Source organism: Artemia sp. Qi Xiang Cuo, chromosome 2 (genome assembly GCF_049724085.1).
Source record: "Artemia sp. Qi Xiang Cuo chromosome 2, ASM4972408v1, whole genome shotgun sequence".
Taxonomy (NCBI): Eukaryota; Metazoa; Arthropoda; class Branchiopoda; order Anostraca; family Artemiidae; genus Artemia; species Artemia sp. Qi Xiang Cuo.
Window position 1 is genome coordinate 16572398 of NC_142795.1, and position 25038 is coordinate 16597435.

The following is a 25038-nucleotide window of genomic DNA, read 5'->3' on the forward strand; positions in this document are numbered from 1 at the left end:
GAAAAACCCTTATTAGCTCAGATTTTACAGAAATAGTTTATTTTTCGATCCATAACTGGACTGAAGTTTCACATTTGAACCAGAGAATTGTATTTTCCATAGTTTTCTTACAAAAAACTACGGTCAAAAATTCTTATTAGCTTAAATTTTACGGAAATAGTTTTATTTTTTGACCCAAAATGGATCTAAGTTTCACATTTGAACCAGAGAATTGTATTTTCCCTAATTTTCTTACAAAATATTAGAGTTTACGGTCAAAAACCCTTATTAGCTCAGGTTTTACGGAAATAGTTTTATTTTTCGATCCAAAATGGACTTAAGTTTCACATTTGAACCAGAGAATTGTATTTTCATAATTTTCTTACAAAAAAGCTAGAGTTTACGGTCAAAAACCCTTATTAGCTCAGATTTTACAGAAATACTTTATTTTTCCATCCATAACTGGACTTAAGTTTCACATTTGAACCAGTGAATTGTATTTAACATAATTTTCTTACAAAAAACTAGAGTTTACGGCCAAAAACCCTTATTAGTTCTGATTTTATAGTAATGGTTTATCTTTCTATCCATCACTAGACTTAAGTTCCGCCTATTAGCCAAAGAAATGTATTATCTGTCTCTTTCTTACGCAATACTAGAGTTCGCGGTCTAGAAATCGTGTTGGATCAGACTTACTTGTAATATTTCGTTTTTAAATATTTCAGATAGCACACACTTGCGAAAGAATAAGACACGTAGTTAAGAAATACAGGAAATAGAAGCCTGACTCCCCAAGTTCATAAGTTTCAGACAACCCACACTTATGAAAGGCTAAGAAATCTAACTCAGCAAAGTCAAAAATAGCAAACTACACATCCAAAATCATAAGTTTCAGACAACAAACACCAACGAAAGACTAAGAAATCTAGCTCAGAAAAGCCCGAAATTGTAATTTACATACCCAAATCACAAGTTTCAGACAACACACACCTACGAAATACTAGGAGATCTAGCTCATAAAAGCCAGAAATAGCAAACTACCCACCCCAAATTGTAGGTTTCAGACAACACACACCTATGAGAGACTAAGAAACCTAGCTCTGAAAAGGCCAAATAGCATCCCAAATCATAGGTTTAAGACAACACACACCTATAAAAGGCTATGAAACCTAGCTCAGAAAAGCAGGATATTGCAAACTAAAGATTCCAAATCATAGGTTTCAGACAACACACACCTACGAAATACTAAGAAATCTTGCTAGGAAAAGTCGGAAATAGCAAATTACATACCCCAAATCATAAGTTTCAGACAACACATACCTACGAAATACTAAGAGACCTAGCTCATAAAAGCCGGAAAGAGCAAACTACACATCCCAAATTATAGGTTTCAGATAAAGCGATCCAGCGGAAGACTAAAAAATCTAGCTTGAAAAAGCCCGAAATAGTTATTAACATACCCCAAATCATAAGTTTCAGACAACACACACCTACGAAATACTAGGAGACCTAGCTCATAAAAGCCAGAAATAGCAAACTACCCCCCCCCAAATTGTTGGTTTCAGACAGCACACACCTATGAGAGACTAAGAAATTTAGCTCTGAAAAGCCCAAAGAGCATCCCATATCATAAGTTTCAGACAACACACACCAACAAAAGGCTAAGAAATATAACTCAGAAAAGCAGGATATTTCAAACTAAAGATCCCAAATCATAGGTTTCAGCCAACACACACCAACGAGAGACTAAGAAACATAGCTCAGAAAAGTCCAAAATAGTAAATCACACATCTCAAATCATATGTTTCAGACAACACAGACCTACGAAACACTATGAAACCTAGCTCAGAAAAGTCCAAAATAGCAAACCGCACATCCCAAATCATAGGTTTCAGACAACACACACCTATCCTTCTGCCATCAACCCATCTCCCCCAAAACACTTTTCAGCCATTTCTAGTTAAAATTTTTATTTCTACTCATTCATTTGGGTTTTTCGATAGCAATTTGCCCCCCACTATCACGCTATAACTACGCTAAGACATCCTTCTGCCATCAACCCATCTCCCCCACAAACTTTTCTGCCATTTCTAGTTAAAAATTTTATTTCAACTCATTCATTCGGGTTTTTTCGTAAGCAATTCAGCTCACAGTACAGCACTATAAGTACTCTAAGACACCCCGCTGCCATCAGCCCACCACTTGTGTATTATACAGAACACATCGAAGAAGTAAAGCTATCCGTTATTAAAATTCTTTTCTTGCCATCCACATCTCTCTTAGTATCATCTTTTAGTACACTATAACGTTAGACCCTATTTTAAATTGACAACACTGTTCAAACACCAATTGTGTATTATACAGAACACATCGGTGAGGTAAAGCTAGGTCAACTCACAATGTCATTCTATCATCGTTAACCATTTTCATAGATTGATGTTGTCTCAAATTTATAATAAATTGCCTGAGTTAACAAGCCCTTCGGGGTTACCTTAACTTCTAATCAGTTTAACTCTTTTTTTTCTCCATCTTCATAGATCCAATTTACAAATGTTATCCAGCTCTGTTTTTTTTCCCTATTATTCAAATAAGATCATTCGTACAGTCCAATTCGCAAATGCTAAACCCCTTTTTTTCTCCACCTTCATACGATCCAATTCGCAAATGCTAAACCCTTTTTTTTTAGCTATGATCGCAATGAATGGTACTTGTTATCAGAAAAAACGTCAATTGCCAAAAAAAAAAAAAAAAAAATAAAACACGCCATGCTGAATGTGCTTCAAAAACCCATCTGGTTGAAAAAATGTTTGTTATCGTTAACCATTTCCAAGGATGGATATTGTTCCAAATTTATAATAAATATCTCGCTTTTTAAAATGTCCACGTGTAACTGTAGTGTCTCAGGCGTAGGTTTTCTTGTCCCGTTCAACAATCACGACCATACTCTCAAAGCGTGCTTGACCACTTTATAGGTAAAGGTTTTCCAGCTTTTTGGCAATGTGCACGTGAAGCTACGCTGCATATTCTTGTAGGGTTGATACTTTGTATACGGTTACTACTAGTAACCGCTGATAGGGATTTATCAGCGTCAAGGGTCAAGGCGTCCCAATTCTCCAACAGGCCTCTTACAGTTTGTTGACAAGAGATGCATCGTTTAGGAGCAAGAGCAACAAACTTTCTTTCGGGAAATTGGGTGAATATTTAAAATTGCTTGTATGCACGTATTCGCTTGGCACTGTGCCTAAAATAAGAAGTTGCAGTTCGACAAAGATCCTCAAATCCTTTAGATAGCTTTTTGCAGGCATATTGATCACACAAATGGGAAAGATGCCTAATTGTCAAGCTGAACAAAGAAGTAATTTGGCATGTTTCTCGATGGCCTATTTCTCCAGCCTATTTCTTTTTTCCTTTTGGTGCATTAGGGTTTCATTGCCTCTGGGATATTTATTTAAATTTCAAACAAATTAGAGACAAAATTGATTAGCCCACAAAATTTTCAGGTAAAATAAAAAAAAATTACCCAAAAACCTATTGAAATTTTCAACCCAATTGGCTTCTTTATTTTCAAACCTTTTTTGTATTTCTTGCTAAATTATGACGTTCACACGAGTTGCTTGGTAATAATTCTGATCTCGTCATCCTAGCAAAAACTGTCAGCTAATAATCAAACATTGGAAAAAGTCTTAAATTATAATTTCATGTTTTACAATAATCAGAACTTTCTAATTTATAGCAAATGGTGCAATATTCCCACTTTTGTCTCAGACGCATCCTTGGAACTCATTGGACTGACAAAATCACAAATCACAAACGGTTTCATCCGAGTAAAAACGAAAGAGCTGCACGTGACTGATTAAATCACAAATATTGGCTGGCAAAACTCGGATCACAGGTTGCGCATGGACAAGGGTCGCCTCCCTCACGATGTGTTGTGCTAGGTCCGTTTCACTACCAGAAAACGTGAGCGACAAAAAACTCAATGGTAGTTCTGGTCTTTTTTACGCCTAGGGTAAAATCTTGATTAGCCACCCCCTTTTGTCTCCTTAAAAATTTTCAGGCAAAATCTTAACAAGATTTTCATTTATTTACAAAATAATTTTCTATTTAATAATTAATATTTTTCAAATCATTTTTTATATATTATCTAAATTATTTAATTATTATTATTTATTTTAATTATTATTATCTAATTAATTTTTAATTTATTTTCATTTTACTAATTAATTAGTTATATATCAATTATTTTAATTTATTAACTGCAACCTCTTCTTTATTGTAATAGAAATAAAATTTTAAAAGTTACAAAGTTACTATAACTGTTAGATAATTTATTTAAAATTTTGCACCTCTAAGATTTCTTCGCCAATCGCAAGTGGTCCTTCCCCTAAAACCACCTATGAAAAAACTAGAGTAGAACAATCTCTGGAGAAGGATGCTGTGGTGTTCATGTCATCAATGTAAGATCTTTATTCAGAGTTTATGGTGTAAAGACCTTTTTTTTTATTTAAACCTTGATTTATTTGCGAAGTATTACAGTCTCTTCCTGACCTACGGCTAATATGTAGATAATATTTAATTCGGTGACCAATACTTATTATTTCAATAAGCGGATTATTTTAGTTTTGCTACTTGATTGAAGATTCCTTTGGGTATTGTAGATATTCTGTGGATCAGCTTATATCTTGAAAACCTGGGAATACCGACCTGAATATGAAGTTTATATTCCACATGCAAAGAAAGTGGTGGCAGAGGAACAGTTCAATGAACAGTTCAATGCAATCAGTGGCTGCACCCCATATATGCTGAAATTATACAGCAACAAAGGTTAGAAAATGCTACTTTGCCCTGTTTGAACTGTTGCACCTATTATCCCAGCTCTCTTCAAGTTTTACCACCAGTTATCCCAGTTAAAACAAGTCCCTACAAGCCATTAGCACAAGAATTTACTCAAGAGACTTTAAGTCTTATGCCCGTGTCACATTATAGTCCCACTTGTCGATAAAATCAAAATTACGCACGACTACAGTGCCAATTCCGTTCGTAATTTTTCGAGTTGAACATTGTTCAACTTTCAAACATATATTCAAACATTCAATTGGAAATTAAAGTAGCTTGTACCCTTTTTAATAGTCGAAAGTGATTGGAAGGCAACTAACACCCCTCACACGCCCACCATTTCCCGAAACACATCCAATTTAGAGATAGCCATTTTGTTCAGCGTAGTTGATTTCTACATAGAAATTATGTTTTTGACGAGGACACTCCCCCCCAGCCTTCAGGGCAAGGGTTGGAAGTTATACCCTGGGGGTATATAAGGTTTTTATAGAAGGCGTTGTCGTAGAAACTTCACAAAATGCTCCTTCGATTGGAAGTTCAATGAGCTAGTACTCTTTTTAATAATCGAAAGTGATCGGAGGGAACTAGCCCCCCCCCCACGCCCATCATTCCCCCAAACACATCCAATCAAAATTTTGAGATATCCATTTTGTTCAGCGTAGTTGATTTCCAAATAGAAAATATGTTTTTGAGGAGGATACTCCCCCGCAACCCTTGGGGCAAGGGTTGTAAGTTATCCCCTGGGGGCATATAAGGTTTTTATAGAACGCGTTGTCGTAGAAACTTCAAAAAGGGTTCATTCGATTGGAAATTGAAATTGAATTGAGTTGAACTGCCCTTTTCAGTAATCGAAAGTGATTGAGAGACAACTAACACCCCTTCCACGCCCACCATTTTCCGAAACACATCCAATCAAAATTTTGATAGAGCCATTTTGTTTAGAGTATTTGATTTCCATGTAAAATTAGGTTTTTGAAAAGGTCAGTCCCCCATAGCCCTCAAGACAAGGGTTGTAAGTTATGCCTTCGGAGAATATAATGTTTTTATAGAAGGTGTTGTCGTAGAAACTTCAAAAAAGGCACATTCGATTAGAAATTCAAAGGGCTAGTGCCCTTTTTAGTAGTCGAAAGTGATTGGAGGGCAACTAACCCCCCTCTGACGCCCACCTTTTCCCCAAACACATCCAATCAAAATTTTGAGATAACCATTTTATTCAAGGTAGTTTGAAGTCCTGGAAATTAGGTCTTTGAGGATGACAACCCCCTCCCCCCCCCATAACCCTCAGGGCAACGGTTGTAAGTTATGCCTTGGGGGCATATAAGGTTCTTATAGAAAGTGTTGTCGTAGAAACTACAAAAAGGGCTCATTCGATTGGAAATTGAAATGACAAGTGCCCTTTTTAATAGTCGAAAGTGATTGGAAGGCAACTAACACCCCTTCCACGCCCATCATTCCCCAAAGACATCCAATCGAAAGTTTTAGATAGCCATTTTGTTCCAGGCAGTTTGAAGTTCATGAAATTGTACTTTTGACCAGGACACTCCCTCAACAGTCTTCGGGGCAAGGGTTATAAGTTATGCCCTGGGGGTATATAAGTTTTTATTGAAATATTTGTCGTAGAAACTTCAAAAAGGGCCATTCCATTGGAAAGTCAAAGGTCTAGTGCCCTTTTTAATAGTCGAAAGTGATTTGAGGGAAATTAACCCCCCTCTCACGCCCACCTTTTCCCCAAACACATCCAATCAAAATTTTAGATAGCCATTTTGTTCAGAGTAGTTGATTCCAGATACAAATTACGTTTTTGAGGAGGACTATCCCCCACAGCCCTCAGGACAAGGGTTGTTAGTTATGCCCTGGGGGCATATGAGGTTTTTATGGAATGCATTGTCATAGAAACTTCAAAAAGGGCTCATTCTATTGGAAATTGAAATGACTAGTGCCCTTTTTAATAGTCGAAAGTGATTGGAAGGCAACTAACCCCCCTTCCACGCCCACCATTTCTCCAAACATATCCAATCAAAGTTTTGAGATAGCCATTTTGTTCCACGCAGATTAAAGTTCAGGAAATTATACCTTTGAGCAGGACACTCCCTCCACAGTCTTCAGAACAAGGGTTAAAAGTTATGCCCTGGGAGCATATAAGGTTTTTACTGAAATCTTCATCGTAAAAACTAGAAAAATGGCTCATTCGATTGGAAAATCATAGGGCTAGTGCCCTTTTTAATAGTCGAAAGTGATTTGAGGGCAACTAACCCCCCTCTTATGCCCACCTTTTCCCCAAACACTTCAAATCAAAATTTTTAGATCGCCATTTTGTTTCACGCAGTTTGAAGTTCAGGAAATTATACCTTTTGAGCAGGACACTCCCCCCTGAGTCTTCAGGGCAAGGGTTATAAGTTTTGCCCTGGGGGCATATAAGTTTTTATGGAAATCTTTGTCGTAGAAACTTGAAAAAGAGCTCTTTCGATTGGAAATTCAAAGGGCCAGTGCCCTTTTTAATAGTCAAAAGTGATTTGAGGGCAAGTAACCCCAATCTCACACCCACCTTTTTCCCAAACACATCCAATCACAATATTTAGATAGCCATTTTATTCAACGTAGTTGAAAGTTTTGGAAATTAGGTCTTTAAGGATGACAACCTCTCCCCCCCACAACCCTCAGGGCAAGTGTTGTAAGTTACGCCCTGGGGGCGTGTAAGGTTTTTATAGAAAGCAATGTTGTAAAAACATCAAAAAGGGGTCCTTCAATTGGAAATTGAAAGGACTAGTGCCCTTTTAATAGTCGGAAGTGATTAAAGGTGATTGAAGTGATTGATATCCAATCAAAATTATTAGATATCCATTTTTTTCAATGTAGTCAAAGGTTCTGGGAATTAGGTCTTTTAGGATGATAACCCCTCCCCCAGAGCCCTCAGTGCAGGGGTTATAAGTTATGCCTTGGGGGCATATAAGGTTTACATAGAAAGTTGTTGTAGAAATTTCAAAAAGGGCTCATTTGTTTGGAAATTGAAATTGTGTGGTAAGATATTTTTTATGGTATTTAAGTGGTGTTGTGGTAGATGCCTTTATTCTCCCTTTATAGGGGAGATAGACTCTGGCCCTAAGGTATTTAAACTTTGGTAGCGTGCCTTAGGCTATGACTGAACTAATGAAGCGTACCAGCAGGGTATTTTCGAGGGACTAAACGTAGATTGAAGAGAGGTTGGGTATAACATAAGACTTTTATTTAGTTAACATATCCTGATGCAAGGTTTGATAATACATATATATTCTACTGAGAAGGTTTGTCCCAAGTATACCACAAGTCTCAGAGAACTACAGTAATATATAATAAGATACTTAAACACTTACAATAAATCAACAATACTCCAATGTATTTCTAAATCAAGGGACCAGATGTCAGTTCAGCATAAAGTTAGTATCCGTCTACCCCTTCCCAGAAAATGTATCTTTTATACATTTTTATCAGCCACATCTTCCTGCACCCAACCGACGCAATAGCTAGGAAGTGGTGATTTCTCAATTTCCCGTTAAGCAGAAACTTGGCAGTATATGTTCCTTATCTTAATAAAACGTAGTATTTCGAAACTTTGTATTTGCGTCTTAATATATTTTTACCAAATTCCAAATTGACTTGATTAGAAGACTTTACCACAATACTCCCAATTTAAAGAAGAGTTGTCCCAACTCTCAATATTTTACTTTAAAACAACTTAATTTTGTTAACAGCTATTATGCTGCAATCTTTGGGTCATTATGTGCATATACCCTCAGTGGGTTTCCTTAGGGTCATGTTTATGGTCCAATATAGGCCATGTTCTTTTTTTTTGTTGAAGGATTTCAATTTGAAATACATCCTTGTTTCTCTCTTTCTCTGTCTCTAGGACTGAAAAATACTCTTTTTACCCTTTTCATATGTATAGTCTGTTTGAGCTTGAACCCACGTAGCTCAAGGCATATATCATCGGTTCTGCAGAAATTAGATTTCAGGTCATCTTATGAACATTTATGATCTATTTGATTTTAAATTTAACCACCATTAATAAATTAATTTATCTGTGCGATATTGTTGATATACTGTTTATTTTTCAGGTTTAGAAATGCCTTGGATAAATTACACATAACAATTTTGGCTTTTAAATTTTCAAATATTTTTCCAGCGCAAAGCATTTTCACATATTTCAATAATATAAAGCCTTTCAGGCTATACAGCACAATCTCTAGGCCTAAATTAAGTTCTAATGTTCATCTCACTTTACGATGATCTGTTAGCAAAGTTTTTAATGCTGCATGGAGTTTCCAAAATATCAGTGGACCAGGTCTGGTTCAGTTTCTGATTGTATGAGATGTTACTATCAGGATGCATTTGACGTAGGTTCAAATTTCGTTATTTTCCAAAAATGCGTCACAAAATGAACAAAATGGATCCGAAAGGATGTTACGAAAAATTTGATTTCCAAAATAAAACTAAGGCTGTATCTAAAATAAATATTCACATTAGAATACACATAAAGCATAAAGTGTTACACATATAGTAAAAAGAACCACTAAATTATGTATATATCACTGCATTCTTTTTTTAATGAAAGTTAATTACTTTTAATTACTTTCTCCTCCTTCTACTCTTAATATATAATTATTAATTACTTAACAGATTGTTTCATAATAAAAATATTTATACGTTGACTAGAAGTCAAACATTTACATATAACATTAAATCACTAGTTAAAACTTAAAGAGAATAAAAATATAGTATATATATATAAGAATTGTGTAATAACTTACACAAGTATTTTTTTAATTCGCAAAACTAGATAGGATATTTAACTACTGGTTAAAAATTAAAGCATTTAAAAAAATGAAACACGGTACAGACAAGCATTTGAATTTATTACAGTTATTGTTTTGTTAATTGCTTATAAAGTATTAATGTAGATTACTTCTTGAATGATACAAAATGCAAAATAAAAAAACAAAATACTCAAAATATTAATTCACTATATTTACAGGGATAGTTTAGGTTAAATATATATATATATATATATATATATATATATATATATATATATATATATATATATATATATATATATATATATATATATATTTAACCTAAACTATCCATGTAAATATAGTGAATTAATATGTTGAGTATTTTTGTTTTTTATTTTGCTTTTTATATCATTCAAGAAGTATTCTACATTAATACTTTATAGGCAATTAACAAAACACTAATTGGAATTAATTCCAATGCTAGTCTATACCGTGATTCATTTTTTTAAATGCTTTAATTTTTAACCAGTTATGTTGATACATAACTTAATTGTTAAAAAAAATACTAATTATGAACCCTAATAATTTATTTAAACACTGCAATACCTGTTCTTTGTACAACTTTTAAATAAGTCCGTCAAGACTTTTATCTGATAAGTCTTAACTGCAACTAAAATATTTACAAAAAAAATAAACTCCAACAAGTACACTATATACTATAACTATAATAACTGTATATTACTATATATACTATAATATACAATAATAACTATAACTGATAACTGTGATTAGCCTCTATATAAGGGCTTGGCAAAAGTTTTCTAAACATCTTTATAACTGTATGTATTTTCTCAACATCATTTGTTACCACTATATAACTTTTCCAAATACGACTATATACATTTTCTTATCTTTATTTTACAACTTTGGTTCTGTTTCGAACCACTTGTGTCACTAACTGTTTTTTAGTTTACAATATGCCTGTTTGTTTATTCAAACTTTTGAGCTTTTTTTTAATTCTTTTCGAATTTTCAGGTGATTGAGAGAGTTAAAAAAAATTATTTGTCTGTAATCTCTTTATATTCCAGCCTTAATGTCCTTTTGGGACAAGGCTCCGTTTACAGCTTGATTTGATAAGCTAAAAAATTAGCTATTCGTCTTTTTACCTGTTATGGCACTATCAATTGACTCTTGCCTGCACCCTGAAGGTTTGCTTACCAGGGCTGCCTTCTGGTAGCTTTTTACAGTGTTTCTAGGTTCTCTGTCATCGGCTACAGCTAAAAGGACTATTATGAACCTGCACACACAATAATTAATTATTTATAGAATTGCCACACTTTTTTTTTATTTGTGGCCATAGTTTCTTCTTGGGCTATTCTGTTCTCAAACAAAGTGGCCCTTCTGCAGAAAATATACCTTGCCTTCACGGCACATGGTTATTAATTAATTTTTTTTACATACAAGTGATAATGACTATTTTCACTTTAACTTCCCAACTTTTAGTTGTCTTGTCTTATGTTTAAACTTCAACTTAGGTCCTTAAGGCTAATAAGGTGCCTTCTTTTAATTTTTTATGTCCTGTTAGTAATTTTTCCGAAAACCACTCCCACATAAGTGAGCGAAAATTTTTCCTGTCTACTTGGAGCATTTCTCCAATATTTTTATTAATCCCGGCCCGAGCTAACCACTGTAACGGTGGCTCCGTAGTATTAATGCAATTATTTTGTACCTATTTAGTACAATTTTTTCAAACTAGTCTTGTTTGGTCAGTTCAATATGCGCATATAACAGAGTTTAACTGACTCCGTTGAATTTCTTTTCCTGTAATTTCGTCTTGCTATATTTTCAACTTGAATCCTTCTCTTTTTTTGATTAATTACTCCAATAAAGCCAAAGGTTTTTTTTAAGTTTTTTTCCGCTTTTTCAGTACAATAGATCTTTTTAAGCCAATAATTTTATGTTTCATGTTTTATTCAATAACTTTTACAAGTTTTTATGCTGATTGCCCTTCGATGGTCAAATTCATTATCTTTTTATTTTTAAGAGGCGGGGGGGGGTGTCTATTGTCGCAACCTGTATTTTTTGAAATTATTTAAATGTCCCCTCCCGAAAGTGTTTGTGTTAGAAAAGTGCTGTCTTTTTCAGCTGATGTTTAGAACACTTTTAATTAAGTTTTGCCCCGCATTTGCTAGTTCTCATTTCTTCATAAAAATGCAATTTTTACGACATTATGGTTACAGATTTTATTTTATTTTTAATTACGATCTTATTTTATTTGCCAAAGAGAGACAACCATTCCCTTTGCAAGGCTATATAGCTTTGAATGCGATTATCACTATATGTGGTTTATTGATAAGCTTAAATACGGGAAAGTTGTATGAATGAATTTATGTTCATTACTGTAAGTTTTTTTGTTGTGTAATGTTATATTTTATTTTCAAAGAAAAGTGGATACGTTTACTTTGTCTTAGGGTTCAACAGATTGGGATTAGGGTGTTTGGGTTGGCACAGGTGACAACCAGTTGTTTAAACTAGGGATCTCCTGTGCCAGTTTGTTTTCTCAGATCCAATACATCGCTAGAGTTAAAATTATTACCTTGAACTACTGTGGTTTGCTTGTGACGATGAGATTTATTTTTGGCTTATTTTAATGGATTTTGTTGTTGGCTTTTACCTCCTGGTAATTTTTTAGGTTATAATTTGTTTTTCATTGCTTTTCATTTTTTTTTACCTAGCAGTTATTTTTGCTTTCTAAGCTTATTCTAAGTTTTGCTTAAACTTTTATAGCGCTTCTTTAAAAAATTTTTTTTCTTTTAACCATTTGTAACTAATAAAAAAGTATTATATTATACTATAGCTAATTATAATAAGATTACAGCTGGCTTGTACATGTAGTCGACTTAATGTTTACTCTTGCTGTTTTCCCATTATAATTATTTTAAATTTCTTCAAAAACATTTTTTTTTTCCAAATTTGACTGAAAGTTTCACCTCAGATAGTCAAAGGTCAGTAGATACTTAGCATTTACTTAACAACCAGAGACCAGCAGTGATTGAGCTCAACTCCAAATTTGCTAGCTTCCAATGACCCTATTTCAGTAGACTACCCTCCTTCTGTTTTTGTTTTTTTTTTAATTACCCCCCAAAATCATTTCTTTTTTCAACTTGTATATCAAACGAATTGCCTTTTAATGCTGATTCTAAATATGTATAATTCAATTAGTTTCACTACACCCATTAAAAGTTACGAGTCAACTATTAACGCCCTGTGTAATTGTTCCCGTGATAAGGTTGGCTTCCTAGACACAATTTATTTGTAGACTAGTTGGGATATAAGGGACTATTGGCTTCACTCTATTTGATTTCTACTATCAGACCGTATTTATCTGATATACACTCTATCTGATATGCGACTAAACTGTACGGATTTATTATTATACTAGACTTGATGGTGGTTCGTTAATGAGTAACCGTAAAACCGGACCAGAATTATCAATATTACCTATCCCAAAAGGATGAATTGCCTTCTCTGTTTGTCCTAATGTGGGCTTATATTTTATGTAAACAAGCATAACAGTTTTCAACACTGGCTCGTTTTACATCTACATGGCTCAAAAGCAGCCATGGTTTAAATTCAAATTTGAACTTTCTTCTGACTCATTTCGCGCAGCTAATTCAGAACTGAACTTTTTCTAACACCATTATTCAAATGAAGGTTCTCTGTGTAGGGAAAGGAGACCCTTTTAAGAGCTATCCCCGTGCCTCCATTTCCTGTGATTATCGGTTTTTCTCATCGAGTTTCTTGCCTTATGCAGACTTCCCATCACAGCTGGGTAACAATTTTTTTTTTTGCTTCCTTCGGCGACTTTTAATAAGATTTCACGTTTGTTTTCTTACTTATAAGGTTACTTTTCTCTTTTTTTCATCCTTTTCCTCAAGTTGTTTCATTACAAATCTATATATCTTTTCCTTCCCTTTGCTTGTGAAACTACAAAACTAACCTAGTGAAACTGCAAAAGTGAAACTACAAAACTAACCTAGTATTCGGATTAGCTTTAACAAAGGTAATTTTATTGCTTATTACGTCGTAAACAGCCATATTTTCAAAGTATCTCTGCTTCTAAAAAACTCGGAAATGGCAGCCTCTAACCTATAATTGTTCGGACCACAATTTATGTGTTTTATTTGCTAAATTGTAGCAGTGTTGTCTTTGAACAATAAGTCTATAGCCTGTACATGTAGTAAAGCTGAATTAGGACCCTATTGCTACTATTATGCCTAAAATTCTTCTGTTTCCACCAACGTTTCATCAGTCCAGCTAGATTTTTTCTTTACGTATTATCTTTTATTTTATTCTTTTAATTCGTGGTACAAAAACTTTATTATCTGGTGATATACGGCACTTCTACACTACAGTTATTACTAACACTAAGAAAATAATAATTATACACTTAATTCTACTTGCTAAAAACAAGATACTGTATTTGTTTTTACAATTCATTATGGAGCCTTTTTTTATTTTTTCTATTGTACCCAAATCTTTGAGGGGACACAAATCTATTTCTAATAGCCAAAGTTCGAGCTAAGCTGCTCGAAGTTTTGCTAATTCGAGCGCCGCTAAAAGCGAAGTCCATTGAAGTTCCCCTTTTGACAAAGCCATTTCTGTTTCAATCTACAATTTTTATTTAGTCAACTCGACCCAGTTTTACCAACTTCCACCAGTTGTGGTAAGGTGGTTTTTTATGATATTTGGGTGATATAGGAGTGGATGCCTTTATTTTCCCTTTATAGGGGAGATAAACTCTGGCCCTAAAGTATTTAAACTTTGGTAGAGTGCCTTAGGCTATGACCGAACTAACGAGGCGTACCAGCTGGGTATTTTCGAGGGATTAAATGTAGATTGAAGAGAGGTTGGGTATAATACAATACTTTTATTCAGTTAACATATACTGATACAAGGTTTGATAATACATATATATTCTACTGAGATGGGTTGTCCCAAGTAGACCACAAGTCTCATAAAGCTACAGTAATATATAATAAGACACTTAAACACTTACAATAATCCGACAATATTCCAAGGTATTTCTAAATCAACGGACCAGATGTCAGTCCGGCATAAAGTTAGTATCAGTCTCCCCCTTCCCATAAAATGTATCTTTTATACATTTTTATCAACCACACCTTCCTGTATCCGACTGACGGAATAGCTAGGAAGTGGTGATTTCTCAATTTCCCATTAAACAGAAACTTGGCAGGATATGTTCCTTATCTTAATAAAAGGTGGTATTTCGAAACTTTGTATTTGCGTCTTAATATGTTTTTACTAAATTCCAAATTGACTTAATTAGAAGGCTTTATCACAATTGCCTTTTTTAATAGTCGAAACTGAGTGGAAAATAATTGACCCCCCTCCCACGCCCACCATTTCCCCAAACACATTCAATCAAGGTTTGGAGATAGCCATTTTGTTCAACGTAATTTAAAGTTCTGGAAATTATGTATTTAAGGATGACAAAACCCCCAGAGCCCCCAGGGCAAAGACTGTAAATTATACCCTGGTGGTATATAAGATTTTTATAGTTAGAGTTGTCCTAAAAACTTTAAAAGGGGCTCATTCAATTGAGAATTGAGAGGGTTAGTGCCCTTTTTAGTTGTCAAAAGTGATTAGAGGGTAACTAACCACCCTCTCACGTGCACCATTCCCCTAAACATATCTAATGATAATTTTGAGATAACCATTGTGTTCAACGTAGTAGAAAGATCTGGAAATTAGGTCTTTGAGGGTGACAACCCCCCCCCCCCAGCCCTCATGGCAAGGGTTGTAAGTTATGCCCTGAGGGCTTATAAGGTTAAAGCGTTGTCGTAGAAACTTCAAAAGGGCTCGTTTGATTGGAAATTGAAAGGGCTAGTGCCTTTTTTAATAGTTGAAAGTGATGGGAGAGTGACTAACGCCCTTCTAACGCCCACCATTTTCCCAAACATATCCAATCAAAATTTTGAGATAGCCATTTTGTTTAATGTAGTTGAAAGTTCTGGAAATTATGTCTTAGAGGATGACAACCACCCTCACAGTCCTTAGGGTAAGGGTTGTAATTTATGCCTTGGGGACATATAAGGTGTTTATAGAAAGCGTTGTCGTAGAAACTCAAAAAGGGCTCATTCGATTGGAAATCAAAAGACCTAGTGCCCTTTTTAATAGTCGAAAGTGATTGGAAGGCTTGAAATTTTTATAGTAAAGATCGATGTGGGTATAGTGTATGATTTTTTTGTTGTTTTTGTTTAGACCAGGGCACTACTTATCGAAGGAGTTGTCGTAGGAACTTCGAAAAGGGCTTATTCGATTAAAAATAGAAAGGACTGATGCCCCTTTTAATTTTCAGAAGTGACTAGAGGGAAACTAATCGCCCTCCTCAGTTCAACCTTTTATTTTTCTTTTTGTTGCAAAATTAAATGATGACATAAGATTAGATCAAAATGAACTTTGTTAGTGCTAATTCGCAATACGATATCTCAGCAGTATTTCAAAAACGATTAAGGGTATTATGTTCAGACTTTTGGGGCTACTTTTGCTCTTAAAATTTAACCAAGTAAAAATAGCGTAAGTGTATCCAAGCTATTAAAGAAAGTAAGCAGATTTTTTTTGCGAATGGTATCAAGTTTTGCATTTCAGGTCAAGTAGAGGAGGTATTAAACGAAATTAAACACTACTATTTGTGTCCAGATTTTTAAAAGTGTGTATGTTGTTAAAAATTGCTAAAAAAAATTTCTCCAGCATACAAATAGCGGACCAAACTATACAGTTTTAAAAGAACAAAAAGATTTAAAGTATTACTTTCTTCTTCCCTGAAAAGACTATGTCAATATAAAACGAACAGAAATTTATTAAAAAAAAACTTTTTCCACAAAAAAAGTTTTTCAAAGAAAAGTAAAGAACTCCATTAAACAAAAAATGAGAAAAAATAAAATCAAATAATCTACGAAGCGTGAAAATACCGCAAATCAGCATCGATAAATAAATGAAACCCAAAACGAACAGAAATTACAATAAATAACCAAGTCAAACTCAAAACGAGCAGAAATTAACATAAGTTGTGCTCAAAACCCCTATGTATTCCCAAGGCCAGAACTTAATTTGCACTTTACTGAAAAAAATATAAATGTTTTTACTTTTATAACTTTAATAAATCAAATAATATTAGCATTTTCATTACTAAATATCAGTATAGGCCTATATATATTAAACTGACAATGCACATTTATTTGTATTCTTTTCAGTAAAGTGCAAATTATGGAATGGCTAGTGCAGCCTATCACAAGCAAATCTGGCACATATTCTTTTAACAGTACACCAAGACCTTTTTGATGTCCAGTATTAACACTGGCATTGTCAAAGGCAATCGCCATCAAATTTTGCAAAGGTATTCCTAGGCTTTCCAAATATCCAAGAATTAGACGTTTTTCCCCTCTTAACTGGCCTCACTTACTTGCAAAAGCCCCAGAAAGTCTTCTCGCACTATATCTTTGGAGTGTTTGTACTGTGCTCTAAGGACCAAGACCTTTTACCAAGAATTATGGGTAGATTCGTCAACTATTAAAGAGATATGAGCTTTCTTCAGTTCACAAAAAAGCACATCTCTTTCTACAAGTGCAATGACGTGTCTAATTATCCCACTTAGTTTTAGTTCTGCCCTGATTGAAGCTTTTACAAAGTTCCGAGTCTCCAAAAGCATTTTTCAGGACTGGGATTAAAGTGTCCATTTTTGTAATGGGAATGTCTTCCAAGATGACCCACGACGTAAGTTTCAAGCCATTGGGAACTTTCTCCCGCGGAAAATTACCCTATGAAGAATTTATGCCGCAAAAAATTCCCCCATGGAGATTTGTTCCAGCGAAAAACTACCCCATTGAGAATTTCTCCCGTAGAAAATCTCCCCCAAGGAAAAGTTTCCCAGATGATTCCAACCAATTTGGAAATTTCCTCTGGGCAATTTTCCCGGAACATTTGCACATTTAAAATTGAGTCGGCAAAGAGAAATTAAGTCAAATAAAAAGAATTTCGAAAAGGAATTCTGGCAAATTCCTCGTGTAAAATTTCCCCTTGAAGGTTCATCCCCGGAAACTTCCTTCCCCACGGAAAATTCTCGACAGTGAAAATACCCCCATTCCCTCGCAGAAAATTACCCCATCCTGAAAAATGTCAATTTACTTACCAATAACAAATACTATATGTAAACAGTGGTTGTCGAGAGTCATGCCATCCCCAAAAACATGGTAATTTACGATTTGCAGTAAGATTCCTTGACTTTTTGGGTGTGTTTCCCCAATTTTCGAAAATCATATATATTTTCTTGGGCTCGTACTTCTAATGGGTAACATTAAACTCAATGAATTTTACATATTTGGAATGAACATAAAAAAGCCAATTCTTTTGATGTACCTATTGTTATCAAAATTCCGCTTTTTAGAGTTTCGGTTACTATTGGGCGAGTCGCTCCTTACTTGCAATTCGTTACCACGCACTGTTTAGTTAATGTGTTTAAAAGTAAAGCAAAGGGAATGTGTCAAAAATGACAATTGCTATATTTTGGCAAAAGTGAACATTTTATTTTCATCTCTCCTTTGTTAGTTCATTCATACAATTCGATCGTGGCCAAAGATAAGAAAAGAAATTGATTTTGTAATGCAAAAGCAACAAAAAGCAGTCACAAGTATCTCTTATCGCTAATCGGATTGATAAATACGAAGAGAAACTATCGTTTAAATTCTGGAAGATAAAATGATGTTTTGAAGACAGCTGTTCAGCTGCATAAACTTAACACGTCACAATTTGCTATAATACCTTAATGTTGGCGTCTAATATTACAACTTTTTACACCATGTGACACCAGATGGGAGTAGCATTCCTTGAGACAGAATTCACTCGAGCTCCGTGTTTTCTGGGGGGGAATGAGGAGGTTTTTAACAGCTAAGTGGTCATTTGTATCGAGTTTTACCAAGTAACATCTAGATTTTGCTAAATTTGGTAGTATAGTGGAACAACATACCACAATCCTAGTGACACAATGTTTGGTTACTGTAGTTTATATAGAGCCATTGGGGAGAAGTCAACCCCCTGTCCTCAGTTTAATGTAATTTTAAAGAAAATCCAAGAGTGAGTTTTGGGTCCTGTACATATGCATCAATCTTAGCTGGCTTAGAAGCTATTTAGCCTTTAAACACATTTTTGGATGAATTTCAATAGAATCTGTTAATCCTAATTTTTAAAGAGACTATTACTCTACTAATTTGTGTTTCCTTTTGGATTGCTCTGGAAAATTATGTCTTTTCTTCTTCGTTTTCTTCGTTTTTATCTACTAATTCTAAAGACTAGTACTAAAATAAGCTCCAAAAGAAGTTTTCACCCTAAAAGCACCCACACTCATTAAGCTGCTAGTCCTCAAATTTTCTTCATTACGACATGATAAATTCAGCAACATAAGGTGATCAGAATGTTTTCAACATTTAATTTACAAATATTTTAAGTGTTTACCTTTAACTAATTTCCAATGTATCGACAGAAATGTATACTTTCAGAATAAATGCCAATAAGGCTCCTCCCCTGTAATTTTGTAAATATCATCAAGGAATAACGCTTATATTGATAAAACTTGCACAGTACAACTAAAGTCATTTCTTTAGTACCTGAGTCAGGACAGTTAGAGTTTAAACTCGGAGAAGTCCCCCCCACAGAAAATTTCTCTGGACCCCCTCCCCCCTCTGTAAATTTTCCCCCACAAGTTAAATTGAGCAGCCAAAAAGAAAGCATGACGAAGAAAAGAAGAAATTTTGGGATATTCTACCTGTATTCCAAAATATGGACAGAATGTGTGATGTAGAATATCCTAAAGTATTTATTCTACGTATTTTAATTATTTTTTCGTGTTTTTGGCACCAAGTTGTCATAGGAGGGTAGGGTAAAGGCTAAAGAAAATGATTAAAAGTGTAACATTAGTGGTTACTGTAAGTGCACAGAGATAACAAGCTGGGACTAAGAAGCACCGATAATTATCGAAAGTATTCGGGAAAATGATGGGCATGGGGTGGGGCATCGTCCCCCCCTATCGCTTTTGAAATATTTTTTTCTTGAATGTGTTCGGGGAAATGGTTGGTGTGAGATTGGAAATAGGAAGCTCTAATGCTCTTTTTAAGAGTCAAAAGTATTCGGAGGGCAACTAGTCCCCCTACACGCCTTGTTTTCCCCAAATACATCCGATCAAAGTTTTGTGATGATTTTCCGTTTTGTTTTTATTTTCTGTTTCTTCTTCTTTTTTGTTTTTTTCGTGCAATTGGTCTGATACCGACAAGAGGCATCACTAATCAAAATGAAGGGGAGGGGCAATTGAATTTAGGAGTGGTTTGTAATTTTTACCGACTGGTTTTGGGAGTGGTAATATGCTGAATTTAATGGTGTGATTTTCATTACGATCGTTTTTTTGTTTTTCCATTTTTTTGAAAATCTGGCAATTTTTTTCAGACTCGTGGCGCTCGATGTGTAACATAAAACTTTACAAACTTCATATTTTTGGGATTAGTATTAAAAAAAAATTTTGATGTATTAATTGTTATGTCATTGTTTAGGGTTTTGGCTACTAATGGCCCAAGTCACTGCTTATGCACAGCTTGTTACCACGAACTGTTTGACTCTACACCACACATTCTACATGTATTTTGGAATATAGGTAGAATTTCCATAATCCCTTCTTTTCTTCATTCTATTTATTTGGCTTAATGTCCCTTTGGCTGCTCAATTTTACATTTGGGGAGATTTTTCCGGCATGAATATGAATTTAAATATAAGGCATGATGAATTTTATATACTTGGAAACAGGGGCGTCGTTGGGGGAGGGGGGGCATTCCCCGTTATAATTTTGGGAAAACAATTATTATATAGCCCATACCCCTTGAATTTCCAGATATGGACCCCTCTTGACCCCCCTCCAGTAAAATACTGAAGCAACGCCCCTTCTCAGAATCATAGGCAGCGCGATAGCGCTGCTTAAGTAAAGAACGATGTGGGGACAATGTATTATTTATTTTTCTTTTTTCTTTTTCTTCTTTCTTTTCCATACCCGGGCACTTCGTATCGAAAGAGTTGTCGTAGAAACTTCAAAAAGGGCTGATTCTATTGGAAATTGGAGTGGCTAGTGCCGTTTTTAATAGTCGAGAGTGATTGGAGGGCAACTAGCCCCCCCCCCCACGCCCATTATTCCCCCGAAAACATCCCATCCAAATGTTGAGATAGCCATTTTGTTCACAGTAATTGATTTCCCGATAGAAAGTATGTTTTTGAAGAGGACACTCCCCCACAAGCCTCGGGGCAAGGGTTTTAAGTTATGCCCTGGGCGCATAGGGTTTTTATAGAAGGCGTTGTCATAGAAACTTTAAAAAAGGCTCATTCGATTGGATATTCAAAGGGCTAGTGCCATCTTTTATATTTGAAAGTGATTGGAGGACAACTAGCCCCCCCACGCCCATCGTTCCCGCCAACACATCCACTCAAAATTGTGAGCTATCCATTTTGTTCAGCGTAGTTGATTTCCTGATAGAAAACATGTTTTTGAGGAGGACACTCCCCAACGACCCTCGGGGCAAGGGTTTTAAGTTATGCCCTGGGGGCATATAAAGTTTTTATAGAAGGCGTTGTCGTAGAAACTTAAAAAAAGGCTCATTCGATTGGAAATTCAAAGGACTTGTGCCCTTTGTAATAGTCGAAAGTGATTGGAGGGCAAATAGTCCCTCCCATGCCCATCATTCCCCCAAACACATCCAATCAAAATTTTGAGATAGCCATTTTGTTCAGCGTAGTTGATTTCCAAATGGAAAATATGTTTTTGAGGAGGACACTCCCCCACAACCCTTGGGGTAAGGGTTTTAAGTTATGCCCTGAGGGCATATAAGAACGATGTTGGCATAATGTATCATTTATTTTTTTGTTCCTTTAGAGCAGGGCACTTCCTATCGAAGAAGTTGTCGCAGAAACTTCGATAAGGGCTCATTCAATTGGAAATTGGAGTGGCTTCTGCCCTTTTTAATAGTCGAAAATGATTGGAAGTCAACTAACACCCCTGCCATGCCCACCATTTCCCAAAACACATCCAGTCAATATTTTGAGATAGCCATTTTGTTCAGCGTAGTTGATTTTCAGATAGAAATTATGTTTTTGAGGAGGAAACTCCCCCACAGCCTTCAGGGTAAGGGTTGCAAGTTATGCCCTGGGGGTATATAAGGTTTTTATAGAAGCCGTTGTCGTTGAACCTTCAAAAAAAGGCTCATTCGATTGGAAATTCAAAGGGCTAGTGCCCTTTTTAATAGTCGAAAGTGATTGGAGGGCAACTAGCCCCCCCCACGCCCGTCATTCCCCCAGACACATCCAATCAAAATTTTGAGATAGCCGTTTTGTTCAGCGTACTTGATTTTCAGATAGAAATTATTTTTTCGAGGAGGGCACTCCCCCACTGCCTTCAGGGCAAGGGTTGTAAGTTATGCCCTGGGGGTATATAAGTTTTTATAGAAAGCGTTGACGTAGAAACTTCAAAAAAGGCTCATTCGATGGAAAATTCAAAGGGCTAGTGCCCTTTTTAATAGTCGAAAGTGATTGGAGGGCAAAAAACCCCCCTCCCTCTCGCGCCGATCTTTTCCCCAAACACATCCAATAAAAATTTTGATACAGCCATTTTATTAAACGTAGTTTTAAGTTCTGTATATTAGATCCTTGAGGATGACAACCCCCTCACATCCCTCCGGACAAGGGTCGTAAGTTATGCCCTGGGGGCATATAAAGTTTTTATATTACGCGTTGTCGTAGAAACTTTAAAAAGGGCTCAATCGATTAGAAATTGAAATGGCTAGTGCCCATTTTAATAGTCGAAAGTAATTGGAAGGTAACCAACACCCCTTTCACGCCCACCATTTCCCAAAACACATCCAATCAAAGTTTTGAGATAGACATTTTGTTCCACGCAGTTTAAAGTTCAGCAAATTATACCTTTCAGCAAGACATTCTCCCCACAGTCTTCAGGGCAAGGGTTATAAGTTTCGCACTGGGGGCATATAAGTTTTGGTTGAAATATTTGTCCTTGGAACTTCAAAAAGGGCTCATTCGAATGGAAATTCAAAGGTCTAGTGCCCTTTTAAATATTCGAAAGTTATTTGAAGGCAACTAGCCCAACTCTCTTGCCCACCTTTTCCTCAAACACATCCAATCAAAATTTTTAGATAGCCATTTTTTTCAGTGTTGTGGATTTCCAGACAGAAATTATGTTTTTGAGGAGGACACTCCCCTAGAGCCCTCAGGGCAAGGGTTTTAAGTTATGCCCTGGGGGCATATAAGGTTTTTATAGAACGCATCGTCGTAGAAACTTCAAAAAGGGCTCTTTCGATATGAAATTGAAATGGCTAGTGTCCTTTTCAGTAGTCGAAAGTGATTGGAAGGCAGCTATAAACCCTTCCACGCCCACCATTTCCCCAAACATATCCAATCAAAATTTTTAGATAGATATTTTGTTCCACGCAGTTTAAAGTTCAGGAAATTATACCTTTGACCAGGACACTCCTCCTACAGTCTTCAGGGCAAGGGTTATAAGTTATGCCCTGGGGGCATAAGTAGAGATGCTCGTCTGGATTTGCCAACGCCCCTGTACCAGACAGGTTTCTGGTTGGTATAGTCTGGTTTGGTGGGTACAATCTGGTTTGGTGGGTATAATCTGGTTTGGTGGGTAAAATCTGGTTTGGTGGGTACAGTCTGGTTTGGCGGGTATAGTCTGGTTTGATGGGTATAGTCTGGTTTAGTGGATATAGTCTTGTTTAGTTTTTCAAAGAGAGTGAGTATTTGACATTTTTGCAAAAAGGGATTCGCAAATTGGACACTATGAACGATATTAATTAATGTTTTGAATAATAGGAGTGTGAATGATTCTAATTAGTGATTGGATTGTATGACGGTGGAGAAAAAAAAGGATTAAACTGATTAACAGTTAAGGTAACCCCGAAAGGGTTGTTAACTCAGGTAATCTGTTATAAATTTGAAACAACATCAGTCTATGAAAACGGCTAACGACGATAGAATGACATTGTGAGTTGGCCTAGCTTTACCTCTCCGATGTGTCAATTTTGGAGTGAAAATAAAAAATACTCAGAATCGAAAATAAATGGGATCTGCCTCAAGGGGAAGGCTCAGAGTCCCTTCCTGCCCCCATTTCTGAGGGATGGGGAGAGGGGGGAGTTAATTTTGGAGGAAAAACCAAAAATGCTCAGAATCGAAAATAAATGGGATCTGCCTAAAGGGCAAGGCTCAGAGGCCCTTCGTTCCCCAATTTCTGAGGGCAGGGGAGGGGGGAGGGTCAATTTTGGAGTGAAAAACAAAAATGCTCAGAATCGAAAATAAATGGGATCTGCCTCACGGGCAAGGCTCAGAGGCCCCTCCTTCCTCCATTTCTGAGGGCAGGGGAGAGGGGGAGTCAATTTTGGAGGGAAAACCAAAAATACTCAGAATCAAAAATAAACGGGATCTGCCTCAAGGGGAAGGCTCAGAGGCCCCTCCGTCCTCCAGTTCTGAGGGCTTGGGTGAGGGGGAGTCAATTTTGGAGGGAAAACCAAAAATACTCAGAATCGAAAATAAACGGGATCTGCCTCAAGGGGAAGGCTCAGAGTCCCTTCGTTCCCCCATTTCTGAGGGCAGAGGAGGGGGGAGGTCAATTTTGGAGGGAAAACCAAAAATACTCAGAATCGAAAATAAACGATATCTGCCTCAAGGGGAAGGCTCAGAGGCCCTTCGTTCCCACATTTCTGAGGGCAGGGGAGGGGGGAGGGTCAATTTTGGAGGGAAAAACAAAAATACTCAGAATCGAAAATAAACGAGATCAGTCTCATGGGCAAGGCTCAGAGGTCCTTCGTTCCGCCATTTCTGAGGGGCAGGAGCGGGAGGGGGGCAATTTTGGGGGGAAAACCAAAAATACTCAGAATCGAAAATAAACGGGAATCTGACTCAAAGGGAAGGCAAAGAGGCCCTTCGTTCCCCAATTTCTGAGGGCAGGAGAGGGGAGGGGGGGGTTAGTTTTGGAGGGAAAACTAAAAATACTCAGAATCGAAAATAAACAGGATCTACCTGAAGGGGAAGGCCTGGGCTGATGTTTGCAAGTCGAAGAATTTGTCTTTGTTGTTTTGAATGTCTAAAGTGCCTGTCTTTCTCTGTTTACATGTCTGATTCTTTTTGTTTGCATGTCCGGGTTGGTGTTTGCAAGTCCAAGTTGTGTTTTCAGACCTACGTTTTTTTTAGATTTTCGCGCGTGTTTGGTTCCCGGGGTTTATTATTTGAGAGGTTAACTTTAGTATTTCGTGATTTGACGTGCCTGAAATCATGAATTAGAATAGTTAATTAGCTAATTGGGTTTTCAGACCTAGTTTTTTAGATT

The 25038-nt window shown here is 36.1% G+C and overlaps 1 protein-coding gene across 2 annotated transcripts in view; it reads left to right on the forward strand.

The window, feature by feature from the left end:
- Positions 1 to 3845: 3845 nt before the first annotated feature.
- The window catches only part of LOC148954948 (uncharacterized), a 53222-nt gene continuing 32029 nt past the window's right edge, over positions 3846 to 25038 (forward strand). The window contains exon 1 of one of the 2 annotated variants that reach the window (XM_089099334.1): positions 3846 to 3961. The gene's annotated coding sequence lies outside the window, so the exon portion shown is untranslated. Of the gene's footprint in view, positions 3962 to 4687; positions 4804 to 25038 lie in introns of those variants that run through there. The other variant, XM_089099342.1, reaches the window with a different exon arrangement.